Below are 12,957 nucleotides of genomic sequence, written 5' to 3' on the forward strand. Positions count from 1 at the left end.
CAAGGATTTTTAATACACATAATGAAACTTTTGCTTATCAATTGAAAGCATAAGAGCAATGAACTAAAGATTCTTTAACTGGTGGACAGCCCTAATTTAAATGCATCTTTTCAGAAACACATATTTTACCTAGTCTTAACTATGGGTCATAATTTAAAAGCCACATTTGGTTAATTTGGCTAATCGGTAATAAACACAATATGCAAGAGGTAGGGATATTTCTAGTGTCATTTTCTCATTATTTTCCAAATAGGAGAGAGTTAAGAATTTAATAGACTGCACCGATGTTATTGATGTCACAGTGTCCAGGGTTCATTCTAATGTAATTTTATGCAGGAAATACAGTTTCTTACTCATTAGTGGTCTTGCCAAGCTGAGAAATTTCTGTAGAAACAAAATAATTCACTTTCAAAGTTATCCCAGGGGACACTGACAGGTTACAATCATTCTTAGAGGTTTAATTGTAAGCCCTGATATGTATTCAAAGAGTATGCAGCAGGCAACACCCTGTTATAAATGAAGCTATACACTGAGAAAAATATATTGCAAATCTGGAGGAAAGTAGGTTTGATGTAACAGACAATGGGGCAAAGTTGCACGCCTTAATCACTCTTTTGATGTGAATTGCCACACTGAACATATAATTTATGACATTCAAAGCCATTCCGAGTTATCGTCACTTTTGCATAGGTAGCCGGATCTCTTATTTGGCAGCTTTTACAAGCAGCCAGTCTTACATACTAGCAGTTTTATATAACAGTTATGCCTTTATCATGTACGCTGCAGGGGGAAAATAATTAAATTTTTACAGAGGCCCACCTTTGAATGAAAGGCTCACAGGGAGTAATTATATTGAACAGAAAGCCAAGGATTCCCAATGAAGATATCTAGCACAGTAATACAAAATGCTGGATCAATGCACCAATGGGCCAAATTAGGACTACAGAGTGAATAATAATACTGAAATGGTTTGATAACTGTATGTTATACTAACTAGGGATGGAAGGGGGGAGGGAATTTTTTTTTTTTGCAAGCTTCTTCCTCCTGAAATACTTTAGATAAGATGCTCAGAACGAGGACATCAGGGTGGATCCTACAGAAGATTTCCACATGCACAATAGCCCTTATAAAAGCAGAAGTGCTAAAAGAGAGCCAGCATCGTGTAATGGTTAAGAGCGGTAGACTCTAAGCTGGTGGACTCTAAGCAGGTTTGATTCCCCACTCCTCCACATGAGTGGCAGACTCTAATCTGGGTTGGTTTCCTCACCCTTACACATGAAGCCAGCTGGGTGACCTTGGGCTAGTCACAGCTCTCTTAGAGCTCTCTCAGCCTCACCTACCTCACAAGGTGTCTGTTGTGGGGAGAGGAAGGGAAGGAGATTGTAAGCCGGTCTGATTCTCCTTAAAAGGTAGAGAAAATTGGCATATAAAAACCAACTCTTCTTCTTCTTCTTCTTCTTCTTCTTCTATGACTTCTTGATATCTGTGACTAAGTAGAAGCAACTGTAACCCCACTATCTTATCCATGGGCACAAGACACATAGCACAAGGTATTTCGTCTGATATATTTTCAAACCAGGTTTATATGAACACATGAGAACCATCTCTTGTACATTCCATAGCTCCATATGGATATCATAGGTTCAATAAAAATTATATTAAAATCACTTTGTGTTGCTGTGCCTTGACTTAGATGGCCCAGGCTAGTCTGATCTTGTCAGATCTCAGAAACTAAACAGGGTTTCCTATCCAACAGCACATCTCAGGATCTAGTCCATTGCAATCCCAAACCCAGAGCCCCCTTGAGCACGCTGAAGGATTTCCCTACTATCTGTATTGTCAGGGACTGCCCCATGAGCTCACCTGTACCAGAGGCCTCCAGCATTTTCTTTAATGAGCAACTTCTGAGTTATCAAAAATATCCAGAGCTACCCACTGCAGCTCATCGTGTTATCCAGTTTTATTCTGTCCTAGAAACAGAACATGGACTAGGAAGGAAATAAAAACTGAGGCTATAAGCTAAGCAGCACAGAAACATTTTTTAAAAAAGAGCAGATCTTTTTGCAGACTTTTTCTGGGTCTTCGAGAGGACGCACAAGTTACTCTCGGCAGCCAGCAACCTCATATAACACCTCTTGGAGATCCCTGATCTGCACAATAAGCACATCTCTCTGAGTGTATGAAGCTGCCCTTTGTCACCTTTGCTGAATTGCAAACACAAGGTTGGTGTTGTCACTTCTGATTATGCCAATCACCTGTCTGAGACAAATGAGAGTGCAGGAATGGAATCCAAACTTCCGTCCCATCCCTGAATTAGAGGATTATTGCTGTCAGTTAATATGAGCAGAAGGCAGATGTGCATGTGAACTTATCTCAGGACACTTCACTCAGGTTGATTGCTTTCAGCATCTGCCACCCAAGAGAAGAATGGCCACAGTCTTTAACCAAATATCTGAGCGCTAATCCACTGCTTTTTCATTCTAGAAGGAAGTGTTAAATACATATATCTGAGCGTTCAGTTGCAATGTAGTTTGTTTGTATATTTATTCATTTCCTTATATTTATAGCCTGCCCTCATTCCCAGCAAGCCAGGCTCAGACAGGGTAGTTTCAGATTATCATTGTCTTCTTCCTTAGCATGATGGCTTTCAATTACAAGAAAAGGAACTGTTTGAAGGCATCAATTGTACGATGGAATCCAACACCACTATATTTCAGTGTGGCCAAGATTGTGTAGACAGAGCTCAGTGTTTCGGATTATTACTTGAGAGATCCCAGTTCAATTCCAGATCCAGACCAGGAAGGAGTGTGGCATTTGGAGGTTCAATCTCTGGCATTTGCAGTTAAAAGTACTGAGTAGTGGGTAACGTGAAGAACCCTTTTAGAGCTGCTATCTGTCAGAACAGACAATACTGACCTAGATGTAACAATGGTCTGACTCAGTATAAAGCAACTTCCTGTTTTCAAGTATCCTGACTTGGTAGCAAATCTGTCATGAAGCTCACTATGTGACCCTGAGTCAGTCAATTTCTCTCACCCTAACCTACTTCATAAGGATTGTCATAAGAAAAAAATGCAGGTGGAGGAACCATATATGCAGCCCTGACCTTTTTGGAAAGGTGGGATAAAAATATTCTGTATAGATAGAAAGCAAACCAGACACGTCCAGATTTCCAAATGCATGGTGCTATCAGGTTCCATTATACACTGGACTCTTTTGGATAGTTCGGTAGTCTAGATTTATTCATAGTTAGCCTCCTTCTGTTCTTGAAAATCTCCCTAGTTCTAATTTAGGAAATCTGCATTTCTGGATAAAGGAAGTGATTGTGATTTTAAGTAGTGAAGAATTTCAAGCCATTGTGAGGAGGGCACAGGAGATAGCAACCTGATATCCCTGTAGTCCATGCTAATGATTTACGTTTTCCTTCAACTTAAACATTACCAGGAAAAACCATTTGGTTTTAGATACTGAAAGGGAGCTCTACTGCAGCACGTTTTCAAGAACACCACGGTGGAAGTTCAGCAGGCCCTGTCTGCGACTCCACAATGAATTACTTCCGCAAACACACAGGCCCAAAGCCTTTCCGAATCCTTCCCCATAATCCCCAACATCTGTTCTGTGTCCAACCCAGGCCAACTGTGGGAATGTGCTGTCAGCATTAGCACAGATGAATAAACATACAAGCGCCTGTGTCAGACGGCCCTGTGATTTCAGCTGAGAGCTCCGGACATAAAGCAAGTCTCTCGTTTAAACCATTCACACAATGTAAAGGAAGCACCTGTTCAGAAAGTATCCAAAATAAATTTGCCAGGAGTCTTAAAAAAAAGTATGATTGACACAAGAGTTCAAGGTATGACCAGAGCACAAGTCAAAGCATTGTTACTGACCAAATTCCATTAATAATATGAACAAGTTGCTCTCCTTTTCTTCCCTCAACAATACTTGCATCTGCTGTCTAGGGCTAGAACTGTACAAGTGCAAATCTGTGGGGCGCTTTTTACATTGGGTACATACTAATGTGCAGTTGGGCCATATGCTCTGTACTGCCCCACAGGTCAGTTGTATAGCAAATGGTTCTGAGCCACAAAAGAAGCTTGACTCGACTATTAAAGCTGCCAGGTTTAGGCTGCTGGGCACCCATCCATCCCTATGTATGCAAATGGGGTTAGTCAAGCGGTCAGCAAATTTCAAACTCACGCGGAACTGCCATCATGCAGAATAAGCACAGTGGCCATAATATTTGAATTGGTTCTCTACCAATTCATGTGTGTGTAGTTGCTGGCAAAGTGAGAATGGCGTTGTCATTTCCCCCTGTTGTTAAGAACACTATCATCACTAGTGAGTGTGTGGAGAAATACTGTGGAAAGTTTTCAAGGTGACAAGGAATTTGTTCTGGATGATGAAAGGACGGGAAGCCGATGTAGGGATTTGAGGAAAGTTATCATATGGTTTGAACAATGAGTAAGGTAGAGTGCATTACAGTAATCCAAACTGGGTATAAACAGAGCATAAATAACTTGTGGCCAAGCTGGACAAAGGCACTACAAGTCTCAGAGATATGCACTTCCACCTCAGTACCGTTGCCAGACTCCAGGTGGGGCCTGCAGATCTTCTGGAATTACAACTGATCTCTGGACTGCAGAGATCAATTCCCCTAGAGAGAGGGTTGCCAACCGCCAGGTAGTAGCTGGAGATTTCCTGCTATTACAACTGATCTCCAACCGAAAGAGATCAGTTCACCTGGAGAAAAACGGCCGCTTTGGCAATTGGACTCTATGGAATTGAAGTCCCTCCCCTCCCCAAACCCCGCACTCCTCAGGCTCCGCCCTAAAATCTCCCGCCAGTGTCAAAGTGGGACCTGCCAACCCTACCTAGAGAAAAAAGCTGCTTTGGAGGGAGGGCTCTGTGGGATTAAACCCTGCTGATGTCCGTCCCCTCAGCAAGCCATAGACTCCTCATCAGGATCTACCTCAAAATCTCTAGGAATCTACCTCCTTCATTCAGGAGAAGGAACAGACTCTTTCTACATTCCTCCACCAGTTTTATCATCAGCCAGCAATGCCTCACTCTTTTATATCTTCCTGACCTAGAAAGGCTGGCAAAGATGGAAGACATGGACCCAGCAAGAACTGGGACCTGAATTTCTTCACACCTCTTTCAGCAAGACCCAACAGCTGTTGGTCTCAGTTACACTAAAATCCAGATGAGGTGAGGTTCAGAGCTCTTAGTTTTACCACGCGGACAACCAAATTAAACCAACAGGGAAGCAAAATCTGCATTTCAACTGAGACTTATGAGTGAGAAAACAAGGATCTCAAAATAAACACCATAAGTAGCCACCATCAAAAAGCAAACAAGCAACAGACCACTCAAGCAATAATGCCAGAGACAAACTCTGGCATGAGGCTCCCACTAAACTCACAAACTTTCAGCTGTTCTCCAACAACACTCCCCCCTCCCCACTCCAATTTATACTGCAGACGGGCCGAGTACTTCCATTACATTTGGAAGATTTCTGAAAAATAAAATCCAAAGGAAAAAGTTTCCAGGAGACGAAGCACTTGAGTTATTGGAGCTACAGAGCAGTAGCCTGTGGAAACGCCAAGACTAATCTCACTGCATTGCTTCCATTTTGTGAGGGAACTTTTAAAAAAATTCAGGTCACAGAGCTTACAAATTGCTGGAAGAAAGAGCCAAGGACGGAGCTCCAGCCTGAAGGCTCTTCCTTCCCCCCCCCCCCTCTCCAGCCAATATCCAATAGATCCAAACAGGAGGAGAGACAACACCAGTCCCAAAACTACTACCTAATTGGATAATCCAGATTTTTAGTTCCTGGGTTTTATGAGACCTATGACAGAATTTCAGATGCTTACCGTACTTTGTCTGCCTTTTAACTTTAACTAGGCCTGCCTTAGGTGCGCCAGGCTATCATATTTTTGGAAACTTGTTTTTTTTTAAGGAAGGTAACTTCAATTTCTGGGGAGTTTTCCCACACGAGGTTTACTTCTCAATTGCCCTAACCTTTATTTCTCTTTATTATTGTTTAGTAGGCCATATAGGCAATATGGAAATAAAGTTAAAATGGAAGGAATTATCCCTATTTTTTTAGTTTTCACACTAACTGGAAAATAGTGTCCATGAAAAATGTCGAGCATCGTTTGCAATCCCAAAATCAACAAAGGTAGAAATCTACCCCATACCTCTCCACAGTACAATTCACTAGCCTATTTTTTCTTTAGATTACAAATTCATTTTTACTTTTGCTGAACTACTCCTGAATCATACAATAAACCTATTTGCTACAGGCAGCTGAGGCATTATCAAAGGTTTCAATGCCATCATCAACTATCAGGTAAAAATGTGTGTTCTTGAAGGTAGCATTAAATATATTCAGCTGCTTTTGGCCAGATTCCTAAGAAGGCCAGACCTACTCACAAAAGAAAGTAACTGGGAATGCTTAATCAACATTTTAAAATTGGCACAAATGTTGATAATGTTGGTAATTATGTTTACATGTAAGTGCTCAATCGAGCCACATTTTCCTAGGTAAAATAAAGGATTCCGCACTTCTTCCCATTCTAAGCACATGGGTCTTCAGAATTGCAAGAGCCAGCTAAAGAAAGGAAAAGATATGAGAGCACCGCAACGCAGGAGGAAACAGCTAGTGGAAGATTTGAAGTGCCAATTCTCCATTAAAGGTTCAGAATAATTCAGAGTGGATATGATTTTTTAAAGCTCTAGGGATTCACACAGCCCTGCCTCAATTCAAGGAATTAATAACCAATTGGCAGGGAAGATAAGACCCTATAAATATTTAAAGTGGTTAATCTTTTGGCAGCTAGGAGAGCGTTTCCCATCATGTCTTCACCTTTTACTCAAGTGACAATGATGGGATTTTTCAATTGGCATTGGCATTACAGGCACACCTGATGTTTCTGAAATGTGAATTCCTGAAATCAGAAAGTGATTCATTCCAATCGATCAGTCCCCTGTGCTTTTAGACAACAGCAAAACAAGTTAAGTGAGAAGGAACACCAGTATAGCAGCAGAAAGGTTACTGGACCTGGAAAGCCTGTGTTGGAATTCGGGTTTGGATTTCTGGGGAATTGACACTGGCGGTGTTTGCCACCTCCTGTATGTACCCATTGTCCAGCTTCTGTACACAATCTGAGGCCTAGTCAAGCTTATCTGACCCTCAGATCTCTTGGCCATGATTGTATAGCTATGGCATTTTTTGCACTTGTACATCGTGGGGCTGGAGCTAAACAAGCAGATTTCCCCCTTGAACTCTAGCAGCCCTTGCTCCCACCATTTCTAAAGGTCCTCTTGACCTTCAAGAATAGCTTGGGTGTTAGGGTTGCCAACCTCCAGGTACTAGCTCGAGATCTCCTGCTATTACGACTTATCTCCAGGCAACAGAGATCAGTTCACCTGGAGAAAATGGCCACTTTGACCATTGGACTCTATGGCATTGAAGTCCCTCCTCTACCCAAAGGGGAGGGACTTCAATGCCACAGAGTCCAATTGCCAAAGCAGCCATTTTCTCCAGGTGAACTGATCTCTGTTGGCTGGAGATCAGTTGTCATAGCAGGAGATCTCCAGATAGTACCTGGAGGTTGGCAACCTTACATACAACAAAAATATCAGCCAACACTTTAAAAAAAAGCACAGTGGAGGTGGCTAACTGTAAAAAAAATCAAAACATTTCTTCCAACATTAATCTTTTGAAAATATCATTTTACTTATATTTACATATGGATATTTAATATTAAACGTAGAACTAATAACTTTAAAATAGCTGCAGCTTCCCAGGACTTCAAGGGAGGTTTCCAAGCTGGTTCAAGGGAGGCTGGCTTTATGATGGAGAGCTGTGCTTGTCTGATTCCAGTGTAATCTTGGAAATGCACCTGCCAATGCATGTGGAAAATGTTGTACTAGAATTAAAAATGTACCTAAATTTTGTAGGCAGTTGATGTTTGTGGGCAGAAGAGGACAAGAATATAGTATGCTTTACTGGAACCACTCCACGTGGATTTTTTCAACTCTACATACGTTCCATGTGCATTATTGTTTGCAGGAAATATAATAAAACTCACCCTCAAACACAGAGGAGGAAGAGGAAAGGGAAGGACTTGGGAGAAAAAGATGGCAGTAGCAGCATGGTGTGACAGATTCGATAACAGTGAGTTGGGACAAACAATGCAGAATAGAGAACGAAGGGCAATGGAGAAGCAGAGAAAAGTGTTGAAAGGCAGAAAAGAAAAATCCTGAACATTGAGATGTGGATGTAGAGAGCGACACATGGGAAATGGAAAAGCAACATCTCACCAGAAGACAATGAAGCAAGTCACAAGTAGTTTGTGTGCTAGGGCTCCCATTTAGCCATCTGGGCTGGAGAATTACCAGCCCCCAGCCCTAATCTCCCACCCCTGAGGAATTGAGGAGTGGGAGAAAAAAAAATGGCCACATTGTGATGCTCTAGGTATTTCCCCTAATCTCTATGGTAAAGACCACAGAGACTGGGGAGGCAGACTCAGGCATCACCTGGAAGTGACATCATATCTTTCCACAACTCCAGCCTTCCCTGGAACTGCTCCCAAAATCTCCTGGCATTTGCTGAGGCGGCACTGGGAACTCATGTGTGTGAGCTGTGTCTCAAAATTGTATTAAGAACTGCATGCATGTGTAATAGGACTATACTTGCATAATTAGTGACTGATCTACCATGCTAAATGCAGCCTACCAACTATGTATGGCGGCCCGCCAAGGGGTTTAACAAGTGCGCTTGCTGCCTACCTGAGAATGCAAAAATGGTGTGGGGTCTGGGTAGGGTTGCCAACCTCCAGGTGGTGGGTGGAGATCTCCTGCTATGACAACTGATTTCCAGGCAACAGAGATCAGCTCCCCTGGAGAAAATGGCCGCTCTGACAATAGGACTCTATGGCACTGAAGTCCCTTTCTTCCCCAAACTCCGCCCTCCTCAGGCTCCAGGTATTTCCCAACCCGGAGTTGGCAACCCTAGGTCTGGGTGATGTAAAATAGTTTGTGGCCACAGTACATAGCTGCATTCAGCTTTGTGGGTCACAAACTGTACAAGCTTGTACTAGATTTATGAACTTGGCAAAACCAAAACATGCTTAATTCACTGAAAGTAAGCCAAGACCAAACTAAAAATTACAGGGAATGTAAGGGCTACACGTTTCTTCTCCACATCGCTGTAGTAACCAATAGTGAAAGATGCTCAAAACGCCATGCACTGTGTTCAGCACTTCACTTAATGGCTGCCACTTGTGGGGAGAAAGAAGCCACGAGTTTCCCATCATATTTTCTTTTGCTGAATATCGCCAAGGTGGAGATATGGGTCGAAGGCACAGATAGAGAACAACCTCCCCAGGGAAACATGCCTGGCCCTCTCCCTCTCAATCTTTATCAGGCAGCTGAAGATAGTTTTATTTATGATGACATTTGATTAGTTGTTCTGCCTATCAGCAGATTTAATTTTTTTAACTAGTGGTTTAAAGTATTTTTAACGTATTTTATTGTATTTTATTATAATTCATGTTGTAAGCTGCCTTGAGTTCCTATAAGTTAGAAAGGCAGCTAATAAATGTTTTAAATAAACAAATAAAAGGCAGCGATGCATCCTCCATAAAGTCTGCTTTGAGGTTGAGGCACAATAAGTGGTGTAGTGGTTAAGAGCAGTGGTTTGGAGCGGCAGACTCTTATCTGGAGAACCGAGTTTGATTCCCCACTCCTCCACATGAGTGGCGGATTCTGATCTGGTGAACCAGGTTGGTTTCCCCACTCCTACACATGAACCCAGCTGGGTGACCTTGGGCTAGTCACAGTTCTCTTAGAGCTCTCTCAGCCCCACCTACCTCACAGGGTGCCTGTTGTGGGGAGGGGAAGGGAAGGTGATGGTAAGCCGGTTTGATTATCCCTTAAGTGGGAGAGCAAGTCGGCATATAAAAACCAACTCTTCTTCTTCTTCACATACTTGTGTGCTCACAAACGGCTAAATATGATAACCGTTCCATGTATGGTATTTAGGGCAAAACCAGACAAATGCTGAGCCTCCGAAGGCAAACAAGCGTTCCCTAATAAACACAAGCACTTCCATACCACAGAACATTATGCGCCACATATGCACAAGCAAAAGAAAAACATACAGTAGCTGCTAACATTCTCATTAAATTCTCTCAGTAAATTGACTTTTAAATTCCAAACTGAAGCTGCTTCGCTCAGGAGGGTTGGACAGCTGGTTAGCAAAGCTCCTAAATACAATGTGGCAGTGACCAGAAACACATGCTGCTTCCTGACAGCTTTCACACATGGATGCAATTCCATAGCATGGTCCTGTTGTCAACTTTGTTCTACTTCTGGTACAAGCCCGAAGTCAGCTAGCTCTGCTTGATGTTCAGAAGAGGCAGTGATGCCAGTCTGTTTTTCTGAGCATCTGAAGTGGATGGGGCATGAAGAGAATTGGGTACTGATGCAGGGATGGGGTGGGTGGGGAATAGGGTTGCCAACCTCCAGGTAGTAGGTGAAGATCTCCTGCTATTACAAAAGATCTCCAGCCGACAGAGATCAGTTCCCCTAGAGAAAATGGCCGCTTTGGCAATTGGATCCTATGGCATTGAAGTCCCTCCCCTCCCCAAACCCCGCCCTCCTCAGGTTCCACCCCCAAAAACCTCCCGCCGGTGGTGAAGAGGGACCTGGCAACCCTAGTGGGGAAAGAACTATTCCCTTGGTTTACACTTGCTAGAAAGGTACAGCTCTTTGCAATTTAGTTTGGGCGGGACATTTTTGAAGCGAAAGTGAGTAAAATTGATTTGACGTTGTCATCTCACTGTGTTCCAAGTGTGAGATAAAGGGCTGGAGTACAAAAATGCACCATATACTTGGGACAGCAACTGAGATATAATAACCACGGTATAGGGTAGGGAAAAAAGCATAGTGGTAACTGGCCAGATAGAAGAGACAGGGCGAGAAGGTCTCACCGAAGTGCTTCCATGGGGTGCTTTAAAAAAATGGCCTTCTGAATATTTCAGACTAGCTAACTGAAGTATGGCTAAATACATACTGTATAGATATGTAAGCCCTGACCTGGATAGCCCAGGCTAGCCTGATCTCATCAGATTTCAGAAGCTGGGCAGGGTTGGCCCTGGTTAGTATTTGGAAGGGAGACATCTAAGGAAGCCCAGGGTCGCTAAGCAGAGGCAGGAAATGGCAAACCACCTCTGAAAGTCTCTTTCTTTGAAAACCCTATGTGGTTGCCATAAGTCAGCTGCAACTTGACAGTCCAAAAAAAGAAAAAAAGATATGCAATATGAAACGCATACAACCAATTCTTCCACGAGATTTGGATGAATTCATGGTGTTTTGGAACTCATGTCATGGACTTTTAACATTATACAAATGCATATATTAGATTCTTCAGATGGTTATCTTAAAATAAATATCACAATATTGAGCCAGATATTTCCTTGAACTAGACATTTCCCACACATTTTAAGATCGTACACTGATCTATGTGTGGGATCCTGCTCATCATTTCCATCTGTGCAAGAATAGACAACAGACCCCTATCTCCCTACCATACTGTTCCTGGGGCTCTCAACCCCCAAGAGCAGCATTTCAGTAGGCATTTAGGGCTGCAATGGGAGAGTGAAGGCTGCAAACTCATGCTCCAAAGACAGGGATCCTTCTTTGAGGAGAGATGTTCAGCAGGATCCAAGACTTTATTTTTTACTGCAGTGTAGAAATTTAGCTGCTCCCAATACTGTGTTCCAGAATTCAAAAGCGTAAGAGATAATTTAAATATGTATGCATATCACTTGATTTGAATAATTTAGTCCTCAATCTGTACCGTTCTAAACAGTTGAACACATGAACACATGAAGCTGCCTTATACTGAACCAGACTCTTGGTCCATCAAAGTCAGTATTGTCTACTCAGACCAGCAGTGGCTCTCCAGGGTCTCAGGCAGAGGTCTTTCACATCACCTACTTGCCTAGTCCCTGTAACTGGAGATGCCGGGGATTGAACCTGGGACCTTCTGCATGTCAAGCAGATGCTCTACCACTGAGCCACAGCCCCTCCACTAGTATGTTTCTGACACAGGTGGGCCAGGTACTGCTGGCATCAAATGGAGGAAACAGAGAATGTGCAGATTTTTTGAAAAAGTTGCTTTGGCAGCAGCTGCTATCACAAGCAGAAGGATCTTTACTGTGTGACTGAAGGCAATCTGTGGCAGCCATTTTATGGTTGGTTCCGCCTTCGGCAGCAGCCATTTTGTGGATGTGCCCACCACACTGTGTCAGAATCCCAAAGTTGCCCACAGGCTTTAAACGGTTGGTGACCCCTGCTCTAATATAAAGTACAAATTCTGCATACACTGGAAATAATAATATATACCTAATAATACTGATAAAAAGGTATGGTACCTATCAAGTCACCTTCCACTATTGTTGCTGCCCAGCAACTAGGGTTGCCAACTGCCAGGTAGTAGCAGGAGATCTCCTGCTAATTCAACTGATCTCCAGCCGATAGAGATCAGATCACCCGGAGAAAAATGGTGGCTTTGGCAATTGGACTCTATGGCATTGAAGTCCCTCCCCTCCCCAAACCCCACCCTCCTCAGGCTCCACCCCAAAAATCTCCCAATGGTGGCGAAGAGGGACCTGGCAACCCTACCAGCAACTAACCTTCAAGGATTTGAAATGTGGTATTGGAAGAGAGTATTACAGATACCCTGGACAGCCAAAAAACAAACAAGTGGGTTATAAATCAAATCAAGCCTGAACTGACCCTAGAAGCTAAAATGACTAAACTGAGGCTGTCATACTTTGGTCACATTATGAGAAAACGAGAGTCACTGAAAAAGACAATCATGCTAGGAAACGTTGAAGACAGCAGGAAAAGAGGAAGACTCAACAAGAGATGTATTGACTCTTT

The 12,957-nt window shown here is 42.9% G+C and overlaps 1 protein-coding gene and 1 non-coding gene across 2 annotated transcripts in view; both read right to left on the minus strand.

Moving 5' to 3' along the window:
* Nucleotides 1-12,957, minus strand: part of ATP8A2 (ATPase phospholipid transporting 8A2) — a 419,645-nt gene that overhangs the window by 39,787 nt on the left and 366,901 nt on the right.
* TRNAV-GAC (transfer RNA valine (anticodon GAC)) lies at nucleotides 12,028-12,099 on the minus strand. Its single transcript has one exon. It is a non-coding gene; the product is annotated as a tRNA-Val (tRNA).

Source organism: Euleptes europaea, chromosome 12 (assembly GCF_029931775.1).
Source record: "Euleptes europaea isolate rEulEur1 chromosome 12, rEulEur1.hap1, whole genome shotgun sequence".
NCBI lineage: Eukaryota > Metazoa > Chordata > Lepidosauria > Squamata > Sphaerodactylidae > Euleptes > Euleptes europaea.